Source organism: Oncorhynchus nerka, linkage group LG8, assembly GCF_034236695.1.
Source record: "Oncorhynchus nerka isolate Pitt River linkage group LG8, Oner_Uvic_2.0, whole genome shotgun sequence".
Lineage (NCBI taxonomy): Eukaryota > Metazoa > Chordata > Actinopteri > Salmoniformes > Salmonidae > Oncorhynchus > Oncorhynchus nerka.
The window spans coordinates 70,632,674-70,653,820 of record NC_088403.1 but is presented as its reverse complement, the minus strand read 5'-3'; the positions used below and the strand labels follow the sequence as shown (position 1 = coordinate 70,653,820).

General features: G+C 45.8%; 1 pseudogene; it reads right to left on the bottom strand.

Moving 5' to 3' along the window:
* The window catches only part of LOC135572990 (2-acylglycerol O-acyltransferase 1-like), a 35,787-nt pseudogene that overhangs the window by 8,749 nt on the left and 5,891 nt on the right, over positions 1 to 21,147 (bottom strand).

The window sequence follows — 21,147 nt, the reverse complement described above, 5'->3', positions numbered from 1 at the left end:
CAGTTAGGGCCCCTCAGGTTCTCTTTTAAAAATGTCCCCAGTTAGGGCCCCTCAGGTTTTCTTTTAAAAATGTCCCCAGTTAGGGCCCCTCAGGTTTTCTTTTAAAAATGTCCCCAGTTAGGGCCCCTCAGGATCTCTTTTAAAAATGTCCCCAGTTAGGGCCCCTCAGGTTCTCTTTTAAAAATGTCCCCAGTTAGGGCCCCTCAGGTTCTCTTTTAAAAATGTCCCCAGTTAGGGCCCCTCAGGATCTCTTTTAAAAATGTCCCCAGTTAGGGCCCCTCAGGTTCTCTTTTTAAAATGTCCCCAGTTAGGGCCCCTCAGGATCTCTTTTAAAAATGTCCCCAGTTAGGGCCCCTCAGGTTCTCTTTTAAAAATGTCCCCAGTTAGGGCCCCTCAGGATCTCTTTTAAAAATGTCCCCAGTTAGGGCCCCTCAGGATCTCTTTTAAAAATGTCCCCAGTTAGGGCCCCTCAGGATCTCTTTTAAAAATGTCCCCAGTTAGGGCCCCTCAGGTTCTCTTTTAAAAATGTCCCCAGTTAGGGCCCCTCAGGTTCTCTTTTAAAAATGTCCCCAGTTAGGGCCCCTCAGGATCTCTTTTAAAAATGTCCCCAGTTAGGGCCCCTCAGGATCTCTTTAAAAATGTCCCCAGTTAGGGCCCCTCAGGATCTCTTTTAAAAATGTCCCCAGTTAGGGCCCCTCAGGATCTCTTTTAAAAATGTCCCCAGTTAGGGCCCCTCAGGATCTCTTTTAAAAATGTCCCCAGTTAGGGCCCCTCAGGTTCTCTTTTAAAAATGTCCCCAGTTAGGGCCCCTCAGGTTCTCTTTTAAAAATGTCCCCAGTTAGGGCCCCTCAGGTTCTCTTTTAAAAATGTCCCCAGTTAGGGCCCCTCAGGATCTCTTTTAAAAATGTCCCCAGTTAGGGCCCCTCAGGATCTCTTTTAAAAATGTCCCCAGTTAGGGCCCCTCAGGTTCTCTGGCAGGCTATTGCAGAGGATGGGGGCATAGTAGCTAAAGGCTGTCTCTCCATGCCTCTTGGTTCTAGGCTTTGGGATAGTTAAAAGGCCAGAGGACCTGAGGGACCTACTGGGTACATAACTTAAAGCATGTCTGGGGGTGAAAAACCAATGGAATAATCTTAAACTCACAGGCAGCCATTGCAGAGCCTTTAAAATCAAATAAAATGTTTGTCACTTGCGCCAAATTTAACATGTGTAGAACTTACTGTGAAATGCTTACTTACAAGCCCTTAACCGACCATGCCGTTTTAAGAGAATAAGAGTTTAAGAAAATATTTTCCAAATAAACTAAAGTAAAAATAAATAAAATATCACAATAAAAATTACAATATCGAGGCTATATACAGGGGGTACCAGTGCTGAGTCAATGTGGAGGCTATATACAGGGGGTACCGGTACAGAGTCAATGTGGAGGCTATATACAGGGGTACCGGTACAGAGTCAATGTGGAGACTATATACAGGGGTACCAGTACAGAGTCAATGTGGAGGCTATATACAGGGGGTACCGGTACAGAGTCAATGTGGAGACTATATACAGGGGGTACCAGTACAGAGTCAATGTGGAGGCTATATACAGGGGGTACCGGTGCTGAGTCAATGTGGAGGCTATATACAGGGGTACCGGTGCTGAGTCAATGTGGAGGCTATATACAGGGGGTACCGGTGCTGAGTCAATGTGGAGGCTATATACAGGGGGTACCGGTGCTGAGTCAATGTGGAGGCTATATACAGGGGTACCGGTACAGAGTCAATGTGGAGGCTATATACAGGGGGTACCGGTACAGAGTCAATGTGGAGGCTATATACAGGGGGTACCGGTACAGAGTCAATGTGGAGGCTATATACAGGGGGTACCGGTACAGAGTCAATGTGGAGGCTATATACAGGGGGTACCAGTACAGAGTCAATGTGAAGGCTATATACAGGGGGTACCGGTACAGAGTCAATGTGGAGGCTATATACAGGGGGTACGGTACAGAGTCAATGTGGAGGCTATATACAGGGGGTACCGGCACAGAGTCAATGTGGAGGCTATATACAGGGGGTACCGGTACAGAGTCAATGTGGAGGCTATATACAGGGGGTACCGGTACAGAGTCAATGTGGAGGCTATATACAGGGGGTACCGGTGCTGAGTCAATGTGGAGGCTATATACAGGGGGTACCAGTACAGAGTCAATGTGGAGGCTATATACAGGGGTACCGGTGCTGAGTCAATGTGGAGGCTATATACAGGGGTACCGTGCAGAGTCAATGTGGAGGCTATATACAGGGGTACCGGTACAGAGTCAATGTGGAGGCTATATACAGGGGTACCGGTGCTGAGTCAATGTGGAGGCTATATACAGGGGGTACCGGTGCTGAGTCAATGTGGAGGCTATATACAGGGGGTACCGGTACAGAGTCAATGTGGAGGCTATATACAGGGGTACCGGTGCTGAGTCAATGTGGAGGCTATATACAGGGGGTACCGGTGCTGAGTCAATGTGGAGGCTATATACAGGGGGTACCGGTACAGAGTCAATGTGGAGGCTATATACAGGGGGTACCGGTACAGAGTCAATGTGGAGGCTATATACAGGGGGTACTGGTACAGAGTCAATGTGGAGGCTATATACAGGGGGTACTGGTACAGAGTCAATGTGGAGGCTATATACAGGGGGTACTGGTACAGAGTCAATGTGGAGACTATATACAGGGGGTACCGGTGCTGAGTCAATGTGGAGGCTATATACAGGGGGTACCGGTGCTGAGTCAATGTGGAGGCTATATACAGGGGTACCGGTACAGAGTCAATGTGGAGGCTATATACAGGGGTACTGGTACAGAGTCAATGTGAAGGCTATATACAGGGGGTACTGGTACAGAGTCAATGTGGAGGCTATATACAGGGGGTACTGGTACAGAGTCAATGTGGAGGCTATATACAGGGGTACTGGTACAGAGTCAATGTGGAGACTATATACAGGGGGTACCGGTGCTGAGTCAATGTGGAGGCTATATACAGGGGGTACCGGTGCTGAGTCAATGTGGAGGCTATATACAGGGGGTACCGGTACAGAGTCAATGTGGAGGCTATATACAGGGGGTACCGTGCTGAGTCAATGTGGAGGCTATATACAGGGGGTACCGGTGCTGAGTCAATGTGGAGGCTATATACAGGGGTACCGGTACAGAGTCAATGTGGAGGCTATATACAGGGGGTGTACAGAGTCAATGTGGAGGCTATATACAGGGGGTACCGGTGCTGAGTCAATGTGGAGGCTATATACAGGGGGTACCGGTGCTGAGTCAATGTGGAGGCTATATACAGGGGTACCGGTGCTGAGTCAATGTGGAGGCTATATACAGGGGGTACCGGTACTGAGTCAATGTGGAGGCTATATACAGGGGGTACCGGTGCTGAGTCAATGTGGAGGCTATATACAGGGGTACCGGTGCTGAGTCAATGTGGAGGCTATATACAGGGGGTACCGGTGCTGAGTCAATGTGGAGGCTATATACAGGGGTACCGGTGCTGAGTCAATGTGGAGGCTATATACAGGGGGTACCGGTGCTGAGTCAATGTGGAGGCTATATACAGGGGGTACCGGTGCTGAGTCAATGTGGAGGCTATATACAGGGGGTACCGGTGCTGAGTCAATGTGGAGGCTATATACAGGGGTACCGGTGCTGAGTCAATGTGGAGGCTATATACAGGGGGTACCGGTGCTGAGTCAATGTGGAGGCTATATACAGGGGGTACCGGTGCTGAGTCAATGTGGAGGCTATATACAGGGGGTACCGGTGCTGAGTCAATGTGGAGGCTATATACAGGGGGTACCGGTGCTGAGTCAATGTGGAGGCTATATACAGGGGTACCGGTGCTGAGTCAATGTGGAGGCTATATATAGGGGGTACCGGTGCTGAGTCAATGTGGAGGCTATATACAGGGGGTACCGGTGCTGAGTCAATGTGGAGGCTATATACAGGGGGTACCGGTACAGAGTCAATGTGGAGGCTATATACAGGGGTACCGGTGCTGAGTCAATGTGGAGGCTATATACAGGGGTACCGGTGCTGAGTCAATGTGGAGGCTATATACAGGGGTACCGGTGCTGAGTCAATGTGGAGGCTATATACAGGGGTACCGGTGCTGAGTCAATGTGGAGGCTATATACAGGGGGTACGGTGCTGAGTCAATGTGGAGGCTATATACAGGGGGTACCGGTGCTGAGTCAATGTGGAGGCTATATACAGGGGTACCGGTGCTGAGTCAATGTGGAGGCTATATACAGGGGGTACCGGTGCTGAGTCAATGTGGAGGCTATATACAGGGGGTACCGGTGCTGAGTCAATGTGGAGGCTATATACAGGGGGTACCGGTGCTGAGTCAATGTGGAGGCTATATACAGGGGTACCGGTACAGAGTCAATGTGGAGGCTATATACAGGGGGTACCGGTGCTGAGTCAATGTGGAGGCTATATACAGGGGGTACCGGTGCTGAGTCAATGTGGAGGCTATATACAGGGGTACCGGTGCTGAGTCAATGTGGAGGCTATATACAGGGGGTACCGGTGCTGAGTCAATGTGGAGGCTATATACAGGGGGTACCGGTGCTGAGTCAATGTGGAGGCTATATACAGGGGTACCGGTGCTGAGTCAATGTGGAGGCTATATACAGGGGTACCGGTGCTGAGTCAATGTGGAGGCTATATACAGGGGTACCGGTGCTGAGTCAATGTGGAGGCTATATACAGGGGGTACCGGTGCTGAGTCAATGTGGAGGCTATATACAGGGGTACCGGTGCTGAGTCAATGTGGAGGCTATATACAGGGGGTACCAGTACAGAGTCAATGTGGAGGCTATATACAGGGGGTACGGTACAGAGTCAATGTGGAGGCTATATACAGGGGTACCGGTACAGAGTCAATGTGGAGGCTATATACAGGGGTACCGGTACAGAGTCAATGTGGAGGCTATATACAGGGGTACCGGTACAGAGTCAATGTGGAGGCTATATACAGGGGTACCGGTACAGAGTCAATGTGGAGGCTATATACAGGGGGTACCGGTGCTGAGTCAATGTGGAGGCTATATACAGGGGGTACCAGTACAGAGTCAATGTGGAGGCTATATACAGGGGGTACCGGTGCTGAGTCAATGTGGAGGCTATATACAGGGGTACCGGTGCAGAGTCAATGTGGAGGCTATATACAGGGGGTACCGGTACAGAGTCAATGTGGAGGCTATATACAGGGGTACCGGTGCTGAGTCAATGTGGAGGCTATATACAGGGGGTACGGTGCTGAGTCAATGTGGAGGCTATATACAGGGGGTACCGGTACAGAGTCAATGTGGAGGCTATATACAGGGGTACCGGTGCTGAGTCAATGTGGAGGCTATATACAGGGGTACCGGTGCTGAGTCAATGTGGAGGCTATATACAGGGGGTACCGGTACAGAGTCAATGTGGAGGCTATATACAGGGGGTACCGGTACAGAGTCAATGTGGAGGCTATATACAGGGGGTACTGGTACAGAGTCAATGTGGAGGCTATATACAGGGGTACTGGTACAGAGTCAATGTGGAGGCTATATACAGGGGTACTGGTACAGAGTCAATGTGGAGACTATATACAGGGGTACCGGTGCTGAGTCAATGTGGAGGCTATATACAGGGGTACCGGTGCTGAGTCAATGTGGAGGCTATATACAGGGGTACCGGTACAGAGTCAATGTGGAGGCTATATACAGGGGGTACTGGTACAGAGTCAATGTGAAGGCTATATACAGGGGTACTGGTACAGAGTCAATGTGGAGGCTATATACAGGGGTACTGGTACAGAGTCAATGTGGAGGCTATATACAGGGGGTACTGGTACAGAGTCAATGTGGAGACTATATACAGGGGGTACCGGTGCTGAGTCAATGTGGAGGCTATATACAGGGGGTACCGGTGCTGAGTCAATGTGGAGGCTATATACAGGGGGTACCGGTACAGAGTCAATGTGGAGGCTATATACAGGGGTACGGTGCTGAGTCAATGTGGAGGCTATATACAGGGGGTACCGGTGCTGAGTCAATGTGGAGGCTATATACAGGGGTACGGTACAGAGTCAATGTGGAGGCTATATACAGGGGTACCGGTACAGAGTCAATGTGGAGGCTATATACAGGGGGTACCGGTGCTGAGTCAATGTGGAGGCTATATACAGGGGTACCGGTGCTGAGTCAATGTGGAGGCTATATACAGGGGGTACCGGTGCTGAGTCAATGTGGAGGCTATATACAGGGGGTACCGGTGCTGAGTCAATGTGGAGGCTATATACAGGGGTACCGGTGCTGAGTCAATGTGGAGGCTATATACAGGGGTACCGGTGCTGAGTCAATGTGGAGGCTATATACAGGGGTACCGGTGCTGAGTCAATGTGGAGGCTATATACAGGGGGTACCGGTGCTGAGTCAATGTGGAGGCTATATACAGGGGGTACCGGTGCTGAGTCAATGTGGAGGCTATATACAGGGGGTACCGGTGCTGAGTCAATGTGGAGGCTATATACAGGGGTACCGGTGCTGAGTCAATGTGGAGGCTATATACAGGGGTACGGTGCTGAGTCAATGTGCCAGGATACAGGTTAGTCGACGTAATTATTAAGGTAATATGTACATGTAGGTAGGGGTAAAGTGACCATGCATAGATAATAAGCAGCGAGTAGCAGCACTCTATGTTAATAGTCCAGGTGGCCATTTGATTAATTCTTCAGCAGCAGTCTTATGAGGTAGAAGCTATTTGGACCTAGACTTGGTGCTTTGGAACCGCACGATAGCAGATAGTCTATGACTTGAGTGGCTAATATAGAGGTCCTGGATGGCAGGAGGCTTGGTGGATGTATTATCTTGGCAGTGATGTACTGGGTCGTACGCACTACTCTCTGTAGTGCTATAAGGTCGGATGCCGAGCAGTTGCCATACCAGGCGGTGATGCAAATGGTCAGGATGCTCTCAATGGTGCAGCTGTAGAACTTTGAGGAACTGGGGACCCATAACAAATCTTTTCAGTCTCCTGAATAGGCGTTATCGTGCCCTCACGACTGTCTTGGTGTGTTTGGACCATGATGGTTTGTTGGTCATTTTCGGCCCTCCTTTTCCTGTAGTCCACGATCAGCTCCTTTGTCTTGCTCACGTTGAGAGAAAGGTTGTTGTCCTGGCACCACACTGCCAGGTCTCTGACCTCCTCCCTATAGGCTGTCTCATCGTTGTCGTGATCAGGCCTACCGCCGTTGTGTCGTCAACAAACTTGATGAGGGTGTTGATTTGTGTTTGGCTACGCAATTGTGGGTGAACAGGGAGTACAGGATGGGACTAAGCACACACCCTTGAAGGGCACCGGTGTTGAGGATCAGCGTGGCAGATGTGTTGTTGCCTACCCTTACCACCTGGGTGTGGCCCGTCAAGAAGTCCAAGATCCAGGTGAAGGTGTGTGACCGGTTGTGATACAGCCTGAAATTGAACCAGGGTCTGTAGTGACGCCTCTAGCACTGAGAGGCAGTGCCTTTGGACGCTGCGCCACCCAAATGAACAGTATTCTCACATATGTGTTCCTTTTGTCCAGGTGGGAAAGGGTAGTGTCACCTGTGGATCTGTTGGGGCAGTATGCGGGTGGAGTGGGTCAAGGGTTTTGGAATGATGGTGTTGATTGACCACGGTTTCAAGTGACTTCATTGCTACAGAGGTGAGTGATACGGGGCAGTAGTCATTTAGACAGGTTACTTTTGCTTTATTGGGCACAGGAACTATGGTGGTCTGCTTGAAACATGTAGGTATTACAGACTCGGTCAGGGACAGGTTGAAAATGTCAGTAAAGACATTTTCCAGTTGGTCTGCGCATGCTCTGACTACACGTCCTGGTAATCCGTCTGGCCCGTGGCCTTGTGAATGTTGCACTGTTTAACGGTCTTGTTTACATCAGCTACAGCCAATTAACAATTAACAAGTCAATAACACAGCTGCCTTGATGACAGCTTTTCACACTCTTGGCATTCTCTCAACCAGCTTCATGAGGAATGCTTTTCAAACAGCCTTGAAGGAGTTCCCACATATGCTGAGCTCTTGTTGGCTGCTTTTCCTTCACTCTGCGGTCCAACTCATCAAACCATCTCAACTGGGTTGAGGTCGGGTGATTGTGGAGGCAAGGTCATCTGATGCAGCACTCCATCACTCTTCTTATTGGTCAATTAGCCCTTACACAGCCTTGAGGTGTGTTGGGTCATTGTCCTGTTGAAAAACAAATGATAGTCCCACAAAGCTCAACCCAGATGGGATGGCGTATCTCTGCAGAATGCTGTGGGAGCCATGCTGGTTAATTGTGCTGTGAATTCTAAATAAATCACCAACGGTGTCACAAGCAAACCTCACAACTCCTCCTCCATGCTTCACGGTGGGAACTACACATGCGGAGATCATCCGTTCACCTACTCTGCATCTCAAAAGACGGCGGTTTGGAACCAAACATCTCAAATTTGGACTCCTTTAGTAGTGGTTTATTTGCAGCAATTCGACCATGAAGGCCTGATTCACGCAGTCTCCTATGAAGAGTTGATGTTGAGATGTGTCTGTTACATGAACTCTGTGAAGCATTTAGTTGGGCTGCAATCTGAGGTGCAGTTAAATCAGTTAAATCTAATGAATTTATCCTCTGCAGCAGAGGTAACTCTGGGTCTTTCTGGTCTTCCTGCAGCAGAGGTAACTCTGGGTCTTCCTGCAGCAGAGGTAACTCTGGGTCTTCCTAGCAGCAGAGGTAACTCTGGGTCTTCCTTTTCTGTGGCGGTCCTCATGAGAGCCAGTTTCATCATAGCGCTTGATGGTTTTTACGACTGCACTCAAAGAAATGTTCCACATTGACTGACCTTCATATCTCAATGTCATAATGGTCTGTCATTTCTCTTTGCTTATTAGAGCTTTTTTGCCATAATATGGACTTGGTCTTTAAAGCAAATAGGGATATCTTCTGTTTACTAACCCTACCCTGTCACAACACAACTGATTGGTCAAGCGCATTAATAAGGTGGCTACATTGAAGAATCTCAAATATATCATATATTTTTATTTGTTTAACACTTTTTTGGTTACTACATGATTCCATATGTGTTATTTAATATTTTTGATGTCTACACTATTATTCTACAATGTAGAAAATAGTAAAAATAAAGAAAAACCCTCGAATGAGTAGTTGTGTCCAGACATTTGACAGGTACTGTATTGCATTCCTGTAGTTTAGCATCTGACCTTCCGTATTGAGCGAGTCACTGGTACTTCCTGCTTTAGTTTTTGCTTGTAAGCAGGAATCAGGAGGATAGAATTATGGTCAGATTTGCCAAATGGAGGGCGAGGGAGAGCTTTGTGAAGTAAAGGTGGTTTGAAGTTTTTTGTTGTTGACTGGTTGCACACGCTGGTAGAAAGGTAAAATTGATTTAAATTTGCATCCCTAGGAGCGCCCACTTCTGAATTAGTTTTTTCTTGTTTGCTTACGTCTTAGTGCCAGAAACAGTTTGCGGTGGTAAATAGATGTCTACAAAGAATATAGATTAAAACACTCTTGGTAGATAAAAATATTTATATATATTTCACCTTTATTTATTTAACCAGGTAGGCTACTTGACAACCAGTTCTCATTTACAACTGCGACCTGGCCAAGATAAAGCAAAGCAGTTCGACACAAACAACAACACAGAGTTACAGATGGAATAAACAAACATACAATAAATAATACAGTAGAGAAAGTCTATATACAGTGTGTTCAAATTAGGTAAGATTAGAGAGGTAAGGCAATAAATAGGTGGTGGCGAAGTAATTACAATATACCAATTAAACACTGGAGTGATAGATGTGCAGAAAATGAATGTGCAAATAGAGATACTGGGGTGCAAAGGAGCAAGATATAATCAATAAATAAATACAGGATGGGGATGAGGTAGTTGGGATGGGCTATTTACAGAAAGGCTATGTACACGTGCAGTGATCTCTGAGCTGCTCTGACAGCTGGTGCTTAAAGCTAGTGAGGGAGATATGAGTCTCCAGCTTCACTGATTTTTCTATGGAGATTGCATGGTCGTGTGGATATTAACATTAAACTGTGACCAGCTGGGTATTAACATTACACTGGGACCAGCTGGATATTAACATTACACTGGGACCAGCTGGATATTAACATTACACTGGGACCAGCTGGGTATTAACATTACACTGGGACCAGCTGGGTATTAACATTACACTGGGACCAGCTGGGTATTAACATTACACTGGGACCAGCTGGGTATTAACATTACACTGGGACCAGCTGGGTATTAACATTACACTGGGGCCAACTGGCTATTAACATTACACTGGGACCAGCTGGGTATTAAGGGACCAGCTGGGCATTAAGGGACCAGCTGGGCATTAACATTACACTGGGACCAGCTGGGTATTAACATTACACTGGGACCAGCTGGGCATTAAGGGACCAGCTGGGCATTAACATTACACTGGGACCAGCTGGGTATTAACATTACACTGGGACCAGCAGGGTATTAACATTACACTGGGACCAGCTGGGCATTAGGGACCAGCTGGGCATTAACATTACACTGGGACCAGCTGGATATTAACATTACACTGGGACCAGCAGGGTATTAACATTACACTGGGACCAGCTGGGCATTAACATTACACTGGGACCAGCTGGGCATTAACATTACACTGGGACCAGCTGGGTATTAACATTACACTGGGACCAGCTGGGTATTAACATTACACTGGGACCAGCTGGGCATTAAGGGACCAGCTGGGCATTAACATTACACTGGGACCAGCTGGGTATTGACATTACACTGGGACCAGCTGGGTATTAACATTACACTGGGACCAGGTGGGTATTAACATTACACTGGGACCAGGTGGGTATTAACATTACACTGGGACCAGCTGGGTATTAACATATACACTGGGACCAGCTGGGTATTAACATATACACTGGGACCAGCTGGGTATTAACATTACACTGGGACCAGCTGGATATTAACATTACACTGGGACCAGCTGGCTATTAACATTACACTGGGACCAGCTGGGTATTAACATTACACTGGGACCAGCTGGGCATTAAGGGACCAGCTGGGTATTAACATTACACTGGGACCAGCTGGGCATTAAGGGACCAGCTGGGTATTAACATTACACTGGGACCAGCTGGGCATTAAGGGACCAGCTGGGTATTAACATTACACTGGGACCAGCCGGGCTTTAACATTTCACTGGGACCAGCCGGGCATTAACATTACACTGGGACCAGCTGGGCCTTAATGAACACCACAAGCATACAGTACATTAACATTAACACTTGAATATGTGGACATCTATAAGTACCTAGGTGTCTGGCTAGACTGTAAACTCTCCTTCCAGACTCATATCAAACATCTCCAATTGAAAATCAAATCTAGAGTCGGCTTTCTATTCCGCAACAAAGCCTCCTTCACTCACGCCGCCAAACTTACCCTAGTAAAACTGACTTTCCTACCGATCCTCGACTTTGGCGATGTCATCTACAAAATTGCCTCCAACACTCTACTCAGCAAACTGGATGCAGTTTATCACAGTGCCATCCGTTTTGTCACTAAAGCACCTTATACCACCCACCACTGCGACTTGTATGCTCTAGTCGGCTGGCCCTCGCTACATATTCGTCGCCAGACCCACTGGCTCCAGGTCATCTACAAGTCCATGCTAGGTAAAGCTCCGCCTTATCTCAGTTCACTGGTCACGATGGCAACACCCATCCGTAGCACGCGCTCCAGCAGGTGTATCTCACTGATCATCCCTAAAGCCAACACCTCATTTGGCCACCTTTCGTTCCAGTTCTCTGCTGCCTGTGACTGGAACGAATTGCAAAAATCGCTGAAGTTGAGACTTTTATCTCCCTCACCAACTTCAAACATCAGCTATCTGAGCAGCTAACCGATCGCTGCAGCTGTACATAATCTATTGGTAAACAGCCCACCCAATTTTACCTACCTCATCCCCATACTGTTTTTATTTATTTACTTTTCTGCTCTTTTGCACACCAATATCTCTACCTGTACATGACCATCTGATCATTTATCACTCCAGTGTTAATCTGCAAAATTGTAATTATTCGCCTACCTCCTCAATGCTTTTGCACACATTGTATATAGACTCCCCTTTTTTTCTACTGTGTTATTGACTTGTTAATTGTTTACTCCATGTGTAACTCTGTGTTGTCTGTTCACACTGCTATGCTTTATCTTGGCCAGGTCGCAGTTGCAAATGAGAACTTGTTCTCAACTAGCCTACCTGGTTAAATAAAGGTGAAATAAAAAGAAAGAATAAAAATTTAAAAATTAAACACACCACACCTAATATTGAATTACAATATTCAATACACGTGTTTCAGATGTTTCAAACCTACCCGTGTTTGACATCTACCTGTTTTTCCCACCTACCCGCGTTCAGACGTGCTTCCCACCTACCCGCGTTCAGACCCAGGATTGGGGTCAACTACATTTCAATTCCAGTCAATTCAGGAAGCAGAAATACCAATTGATATTCAGGTTACTTTTATTTGGTCTTCCCAGACAGTCTCCCTTCCCAAAACGAACCAGGCCTGACCCTGAACTGGCATGTTCAGGGTGGTTTGTATGGACACAAGCGTATTCCCTTCTAAACTGTTTTCTCCCCGAATTAAGTCCCTTGGCTAATCTCTAAAATGACCCGTCTGGCTGCCCACTACATACCATACTGCTCGCTGGAATTTAAATGGATTTGACCCCAACCCTGTTCAAACGTAACTGTTTTTCATGCCTACCAGTGTTTCAGACCCACCTGTACTTCAGGCCTACCCATGTTTTAGTGCCAGTTTGATGAATCCCTTGCGGTGTAGAATCTGAAGGGTGAGAGCTCCTGGTCGGGCGTCTAGAGCCTCTGGAGCGCCCCCTATAGCCACCACCGCCACATTACCTCCTCTAGGAGCTGAGAGCAGGTAGGACAGGCTGGCTTTCTCACTGGATACCAGACCTGAATGAACACATAATACACACATTATACACATAATACACACATAACACACCGTAACCCCAAATACACACACACACACACACACACACACACACACACACACACACACACACCTTAACCCCAAATACACACATACACACACACCTTAACCCCAAAACACACACACACCTTAACCCCAAATACACACACACACACACCCTAATCACACACCCTAACCTTAAATACACACACACACACATCACACACACACACCTTAACCCCAAATACACACACACACACACACACACATACATACACACACCTTAACCCCAAATACACACACACACACACACACACACACACCTTAACCCCAAAACACACACACACACACACCTTAACCTCAAATACACACACACACACACACACCGTAAACCTAATTACACACACACACCTTAACCCCAAATACACACACACACACACACACACCCTAACCTTAAATACACACACACACACACACGTATCCAGGATGTTTTGAAGGGTCCCCAGATCCTCAAAAGGTTCTACAGCTGCACCTTCGAGAGCATCCTGACCAGCTGTATATAGCCTCCACATTGACACTGTACTGTAACACCCTGTATATAGGCTCCACATTGACTCTGTACCGTAATACCCTGTATATAGCCTCCACATTGACTCTGTACCGTAATACCCTGTATATAGCCTCCACATTGACTCTGTACCGTAATACCCTGTATATAGCCTCCACATTGACTCTGTACCGTAATACCCTGTATATAGCCTCCACATTGACACTATACTGTAACACCCTGTATATAGCCTCCACATTGACTCTGTACCGTAACACCCTGTATATAGCCTCCACATTGACACTGTACTGTAACACCCTGTATATAGCCTCCACATTGACTCTGTACCGTAACACCCTGTATATAGCCTCCACATTGACTCTGTACCGTAACATCCTGTATATAGCCTCCACATTGACACTGTACTGTAACAGCCTGTATATAGCCTCCACATTGACTCTGTACCGGTGCCCCCTGTATATAGCCTCCACATTGACTCTGTACCGGTACACCCTGTATATAGCCTCCACATTGACTCTGTACCGTAATACCCTGTATATAGCCTCCACATTGACTCTGTACCGTAATACCCTGTATATAGCCTCACATTGACTCTGTACCGTAATACCCTGTATATAGCCTCCACATTGACACTGTACTGTAACAGCCTGTATATAGCCTCCACATTGACACTGTACTGTAACAGCCTGTATATAGCCTCCACATTGACTCTGTACCGTAATACCCTGTATATAGCCTCACATTGACTCTGTACCGTAATACCCTGTATATAGCCTCACATTGACTCTGTACCGTAATACCCTGTATATAGCCTCCACATTGACTCTGTACCGTAATACCCTGTATATAGCCTCCACATTGACTCTGTACCGTAATACCCTGTATATAGCCTCACATTGACTCTGTACCGTAATACCCTGTATATAGCCTCGTTATTGTATTGTGTTACTTTTTATTCTTTTTTTGCTATAGTTTATTTGGTAAATGTTTTTTTAACTCTTTCTTGAACTGCATTGTTAGTTAACTTTTTATGGCTGCAGGGTCAGTATTGAGTAGCTTGGATGAAAATGTGCCCATTGTAAATGGCCAGCTCCTCAGTCTCAGTTGCTAATATATGCATATTATTATTAGTATCGGATAGAAAACTCTAAAGTTTCCAAAACTGTCAAAATATTGTCTGTGAGTATAACAAAACTGATATTGCAGGCGAAACCCTGTTGAAAATCAGGGCTTCTATTTTGAAAACTCCATGTTCCATAGCCTCCCTTTGCTCCATTTAAAGGGATATGAACCAGATTCCTTTTCCTATCGCTTCCTCAAGGTGTCAGTCTTCAGACATAGTTTCAGGCTTTTATTTTGAAAAATGAGCCAGAACAATAACATCGCGTCAAGTGGTCACATGAGTTTTGCTCGCGCAACAGAATTTGGACAGCCATTGTTTTCCCCTCTCCTACTGTGAAAGACATTTGCGGTTGATATATTATCGATTATACATTTTAAAAACAACCTGAGGATTTATTATAAAAAACGTTTGTCATGTTTCTGTGGACATTATGGAGACTATTTGGAATTTTCATCTGCGTTGTCGTGACCGCTCTTTCCTGTGGATTTCTGAACATAACGCGACAAACAAACGGAGGTATTTTGGATATAAAAATAAACTTTATGGAACAAACGGAACATTTGTTGTGTAACTGGGAGACTCGTGAGTGAAAACATACGAAGATCATCAAAGGTAAACAATTAATTTGATTGCTTTTCTGATTTTCGTGACCAAGCTTCCTGATGCTAAGTGTACTTAATGTTTTGTCATGCGATCGATAAACTTACACAAACGCTTGGATTGCCGTCGCTGAAAAGCATAATTTCAAAATCTGACACGACAGGTAGATTAACAAGAGGCTAAACTGTGTTTTCCTATATTGTACTTGTGATTTCATGAATATAAATATTTGTAGTAATATTTATTCAATGTAGCGCTATGCTATTCAGCGGTTGTTGATGACACTTATCCCGATATCGGGATTGCGGCCATAACAAGTTAAGGGCTTGTAAGTAAGCATTTCACAGTATTCTGTTGTATTCGGCGCATGTGACGAATAAAGTTTGATTTGATTTGAAGGTGACACTGTAGACACAGAGAGAGACATGTAATTCAGGATGTTTCCCTGTAGACACAGAGAGAGAGAGACGTATTCAGGATGTTTCCCTGTAGATACAGAGAGAGAGAGAGACATGTATTCAGGATGTTTCCCTGTAGACACAGAGAGACATGTATTCAGGATGTTCCCCTGTAGACACAGAGAGAGAGAGAGAGACATGTATTCAGGATGTTCCCCTGTAGACACAGAGAGAGAGAGACATGTATTCAGGATGTTCCCCTGTAGACACAGAGAGAGACATGTATTCAGGATGTTCCCCTGTAGACACAGAGAGAGAGACATGTATTCAGGATGTTCCCCTGTAGACACAGAGAGAGAGAGACATGTATTCAGGATGTTTCCCTGTAGACACAGAGAGACATGTAATCAGGATGTTCCCCTGTAGACACAGAGAGAGAGAGAGAGAGAGAGAGACATGTATTCAGGATGTTCCCCTGTAGACACATAGAGAGAGAGACATGTATTCAGGATGTTTCCCTGTAGACACAGAGAGAGAGAGACATGTATTCAGGATGTTTCCCTGCAGACACAGAGAGAGAGACATGTATTCAGGATGTTTCCCTGTAGACACACAGAGAGAGAGAGACATGTATTCAGGATGTTTCCCTGCAGACACAGAGAGAGAGACATGTATTCAGGATGTTTCCCTGTAGACACAGAGAGAGAGAGAGAGAGAGAGAGAGACATGTATTCAGGATGTTTCCCTGTAGACACAGAGAGAGAGAGAGAGAGACATGTATTCAGGATGTTTCCCTGTAGACACAGAGAGAGAGAGAGAGAGATGTATTCAGGATGTTCCCCTGTAGACACAGAGAGAGAGACATGTATTCAGGATGTTTCCCTGTAGACACAGAGAGAGACATGTATTCAGGATGTTTCCCTGTAGACACAGAGAGAGACATGTATTCAGGATGTTTCCTGTAGACACAGAGAGAGAGAGACATGTATTCAGGATGTTTCCCTGTAGACACAGAGAGAGAGAGAGACATGTATTCAGGATGTTTCCTGTAGACACAGAGAGAGACAGTATTCAGACACAGAGAGAGACATGTATTCAGGATGTTTCCCTGTAGACACAGAGAGAGACATGTATTCAGGATGTTTCCCTGTAGACACAGAGAGAGAGACATGTATTCAGGATGTTTCCCTGTAGACACAGAGAGAGACATGTATTCAGGATGTTTCCCTGTAGACACAGAGAGAGAGAGAGAGATGTATTCAGGATGTTTCCTGTAGACACAGAGAGAGAGAGAGAGACTGTATTCAGGATGTTTCCACAGAGAGAGAGAGAGACATGTATTCAGGATGTTTCCCTGTAGACACAGAGAGAGAGAGAGACATGTATTCAGGATGTTTCCCTGTAGACACAGAGAGAGACATGTATTCAGGATGTTTCCTGTAGACACAGAGAGAGAGACATGTATTCAGGATGTTTCCCTGTAGACACAGAGAGAGAGACATGTATTCAGGATGTTTCCCTGTAGACACAGAGAGAGAGACATGTATTCAGGATGTTTCCCTGTAGACACAGAGAGAGAGACATGTATTCAGGATGTTTCCCTGTAGACACAGAGAGAGACATGTATTCAGGATGTTTCCCTGTAGACACAGAGAGAGAGACATGTATTCAGGATGTTTCCCTGTAGACACAGAGAGACATGTATTCAGGATGTTTCCTGTAGACACAGAGAGAGACATGTATTCAGGATGTTTCCCTGTAGACACAGAGAGAGACATGTATTCAGGATGTTTCCCTGTAGACAGAGAGAGAGAGACATGTATTCAGGATGTTTCCCTGTAGACACAGAGAGAGAGACATGTATTCAGGATGTTTCCCTGTAGACACAGAGAGAGAGACATGTATTCAGGATGTTTCCCTGTAGACACAGAGAGAGACATGTATTCAGGATGTTTCCCTGTAGACACAGAGAGAGAGACATGTATTCAGGATGTTTCCCTGTACACACAGAGAGAGAGAGACATGTATTCAGGATGTTTCCCTGTAGACACAGAGAGAGAGAGAGACATGTATTCAGGATGTTCCCTGTAGACACAGAGAGAGACATGTATTCAGGATGTTTCCCTGTAGACACAGAGAGAGAGAGAGACATGTATTCAGGATGTTCCCCTGTAGACACAGAGAGAGACATGTATTCAGGATGTTCCCCTGTAGACACAGAGAGAGAGACATGTATTCAGGATGTTCCCCTGTAGACACAGAGAGAGAGACATGTATTCAGGATGTTTCCCTGTAGACACAGAGAGAGACATATATTCAGGATGTTTCCTGTAGACACAGAGAGAGAGAGAGACATGTATTCAGGATGTTTCCCTGTAGACACAGAGAGAGAGAGACATGTATTCAGGATGTTTCCCTGTAGACACAGAGAGAGAGACATGTATTCAGGATGTTTCCCTGTAGACACAGAGAGAGAGAGAGAGATGTATTCAGGATGTTTCCCTGTAGACACACAGAGAGAGAGAGACATGTATTCAGGATGTTTCCCTGTAGACACAGAGAGAGAGAGAGAGACATGTATTCAGGATGTTTCCCTGTAGACACAGAGAGAGAGACATGTATTCAGGATGTTTCCCTGTAGACACAGAGAGAGAGACATGTATTCAGGATGTTTCCCTGTAGACACACAGAGAGAGACATGTATTCAGGATGTTTCCCTGTAGACACAGAGAGAGAGAGACATGTATTCAGGATGTTTCCCTGTAGACACAGAGAGAGAGAGACATGTATTCAGGATGTTCCCTGTAGACACAGAGAGAGACATGTATTCAGGATGTTTCCCTGTAGACACAGAGAGAGAGAGACATGTATTCAGGATGTTTCCTGTAGACACAGAGAGAGAGAGACATGTATTCAGGATGTTTCCCTGTAGACACAGAGAGAGAGAGAGACATGTATTCAGGATGTTTCCCTGTAGACACAGAGAGAGACATGTATTCAGGATGTTTCCCTGTAGACACAGAGAGACAGAGACATGTAGACACAGAGAGAGAGACATTCAGGATGTTTCCCTGTAGACACAGAGAGAGAGAGAGACATGTATTCAGGATGTTTCCCTGTAGACACAGAGAGAGAGAGACATGTATTCAGGATGTTTCCCTGTAGACACAGAGAGAGACATGTATTCAGGATGTTTCCCTGTAGACACAGAGAGAGACATGTATTCAGGATGTTTCCCTGTACACACAGAGAGAGAGACATGTATTCAGGATGTTTCCCTGTAGACACAGAGAGAGAGAGACATGTATTCAGGATGTTCCCCTGTAGACACAGAGAGAGAGACATGTATTCAGGATGTTTCCCTGTAGACACAGAGAGAGAGAGAGACATGTATTCAGGATGTTCCCCTGTAGACACAGAGAGAGACATGTATTCAGGATGTTCCCCTGCAGACACAGAGAGAGAGACATGTATTCAGGATGTTTCCCTGCAGAAACAGAGAGAGAGAGACATGTATTCAGGATGTTTCCCTCTAGACACAGAGAGACATGTATTCAGGATGTTCCCCTGTAGACACAGAGAGAGAGATACATGTATTCAGGATGTTTCCCTGTAGACACAGAGAGAGACATGTATTCAGGATGTTCCCCTGTAGACACAGAGAGAGACATGTATTTAGGATGTTCCCCTGCAGACACAGAGAGAGAGACATGTATTCAGGATGTTTCCCTGCAGACACAGAGAGAGAGAGAGACATGTATTCAGGATGTTTCCCTGTAGACACAGAGAGACATGTATTCAGGATGTTTCCCTGTAGACACAGAGAGAGAGAGACATGTAATTCAGGATGTTTCCCTGTAGACACAGAGAGAGAGACATATATTCAGGATGTTTCCCTGTAGACACAGAGAGAGAGACATGTATTCAGGATGTTTCCCTGTAGACACAGAGAGAGAGAGAGACATGTATTCAGGATGTTTCCCTGTAGACACAGAGAGACATGTATTCAGGATGTTTCCCTGTAGACACAGAGAGAGATACATGTATTCAGGATGTTTCCCTGTAGACACAGAGAGAGAGACATGTATTCAGGATGTTTCCCTGTAGACACAGAGAGAGACATGTATTCAGGATGTTCCCCTGTAGACACAGAGAGAGAGACATGTATTCAGGATGTTTCCCTGTAGACACAGAGAGACATGTATTCAGGATGTTCCCCTGTAGACACAGAGAGAGACATGTATTCAGGATGTTTCCCTCTAGACACAGAGATACATGTATTCAGGATGTTTCCCTGTAGACACAGAGAGAGAGAGACATGTATTCAGGATGTTTCCCTGTAGACACAGAGAGAGAGAGAGACATGTATTCAGGATGTTTCCCTGTAGACACAGAGAGAGAGAGAGACATGTATTCAGGATGTTTCCTGTAGACACAGAGAGAGACATGTATTCAGGATGTTTCCCTGTAGACACAGAGAGAGAGACATGTATTCAGGATGTTTCCCTGTAGACACAGAGAGAGAGACATGTATTCAGGATGTTTCCTGTAGACACAGAGAGAGACATGTATTCAGGATGTTTCCCTGTAGACACAGAGAGAGAGAAATGTATTCAGGATGTTTCCCTGTAGACACAGAGAGAGAGAGAGAGACATGTATTCAGGATGTTCTCCTGTAGACACAGAGAGAGAGACATGTATTCAGGATGTTTCCCTGTAGACACAGAGAGAGACATGTATTCAGGATGTTCCCCTGTAGACACAGAGAGAGAGACATGTATTCAGGATGTTTCCCTGCAGACACAGAGAGAGAGAGAGACATGTATTCAGGATGTTTCCCTCTAGACACAGAGAGACATGTATTCAGGATGTTCCCCTGTAGACACAGAGAGAGAGATACATGTATTCAGGATGTTTCCCTGTAGACACAAAGAGAGAGAGAGACATCTATTCAGGATGTTCCCCTGTAGACACAGAGAGAGAGACATGTATTCAGGATGTTTCCCTGTAGACACAGAGAGAGAGAGACATGTATTCAGGATGTTTCCCTGTAGACACAGAGAGAGAGACATGTATTCAGGATGTTTCCCTGTAGACACAGAGAGACATGTATTCAGGATGTTTCCTGTAGACACAGAGAGAGAGAGACATGTAATTCAGGATGTTTCCCTGTAGACACAGAGAGAGACATATATTCAGGATGTTTCCCTGTAGACACAGAGAGAGAGACATGTATTCAGGATGTTTCCTGTAGACAGAGAGACATGTATTCAGGATGTTTCCTGTAGACACAGAGAGAGAGACATGCATTCAGGATGTTTCCCTGTAGACACAGAGAGAGAGACATGTATTCAGGATGTTTCCCTGTAG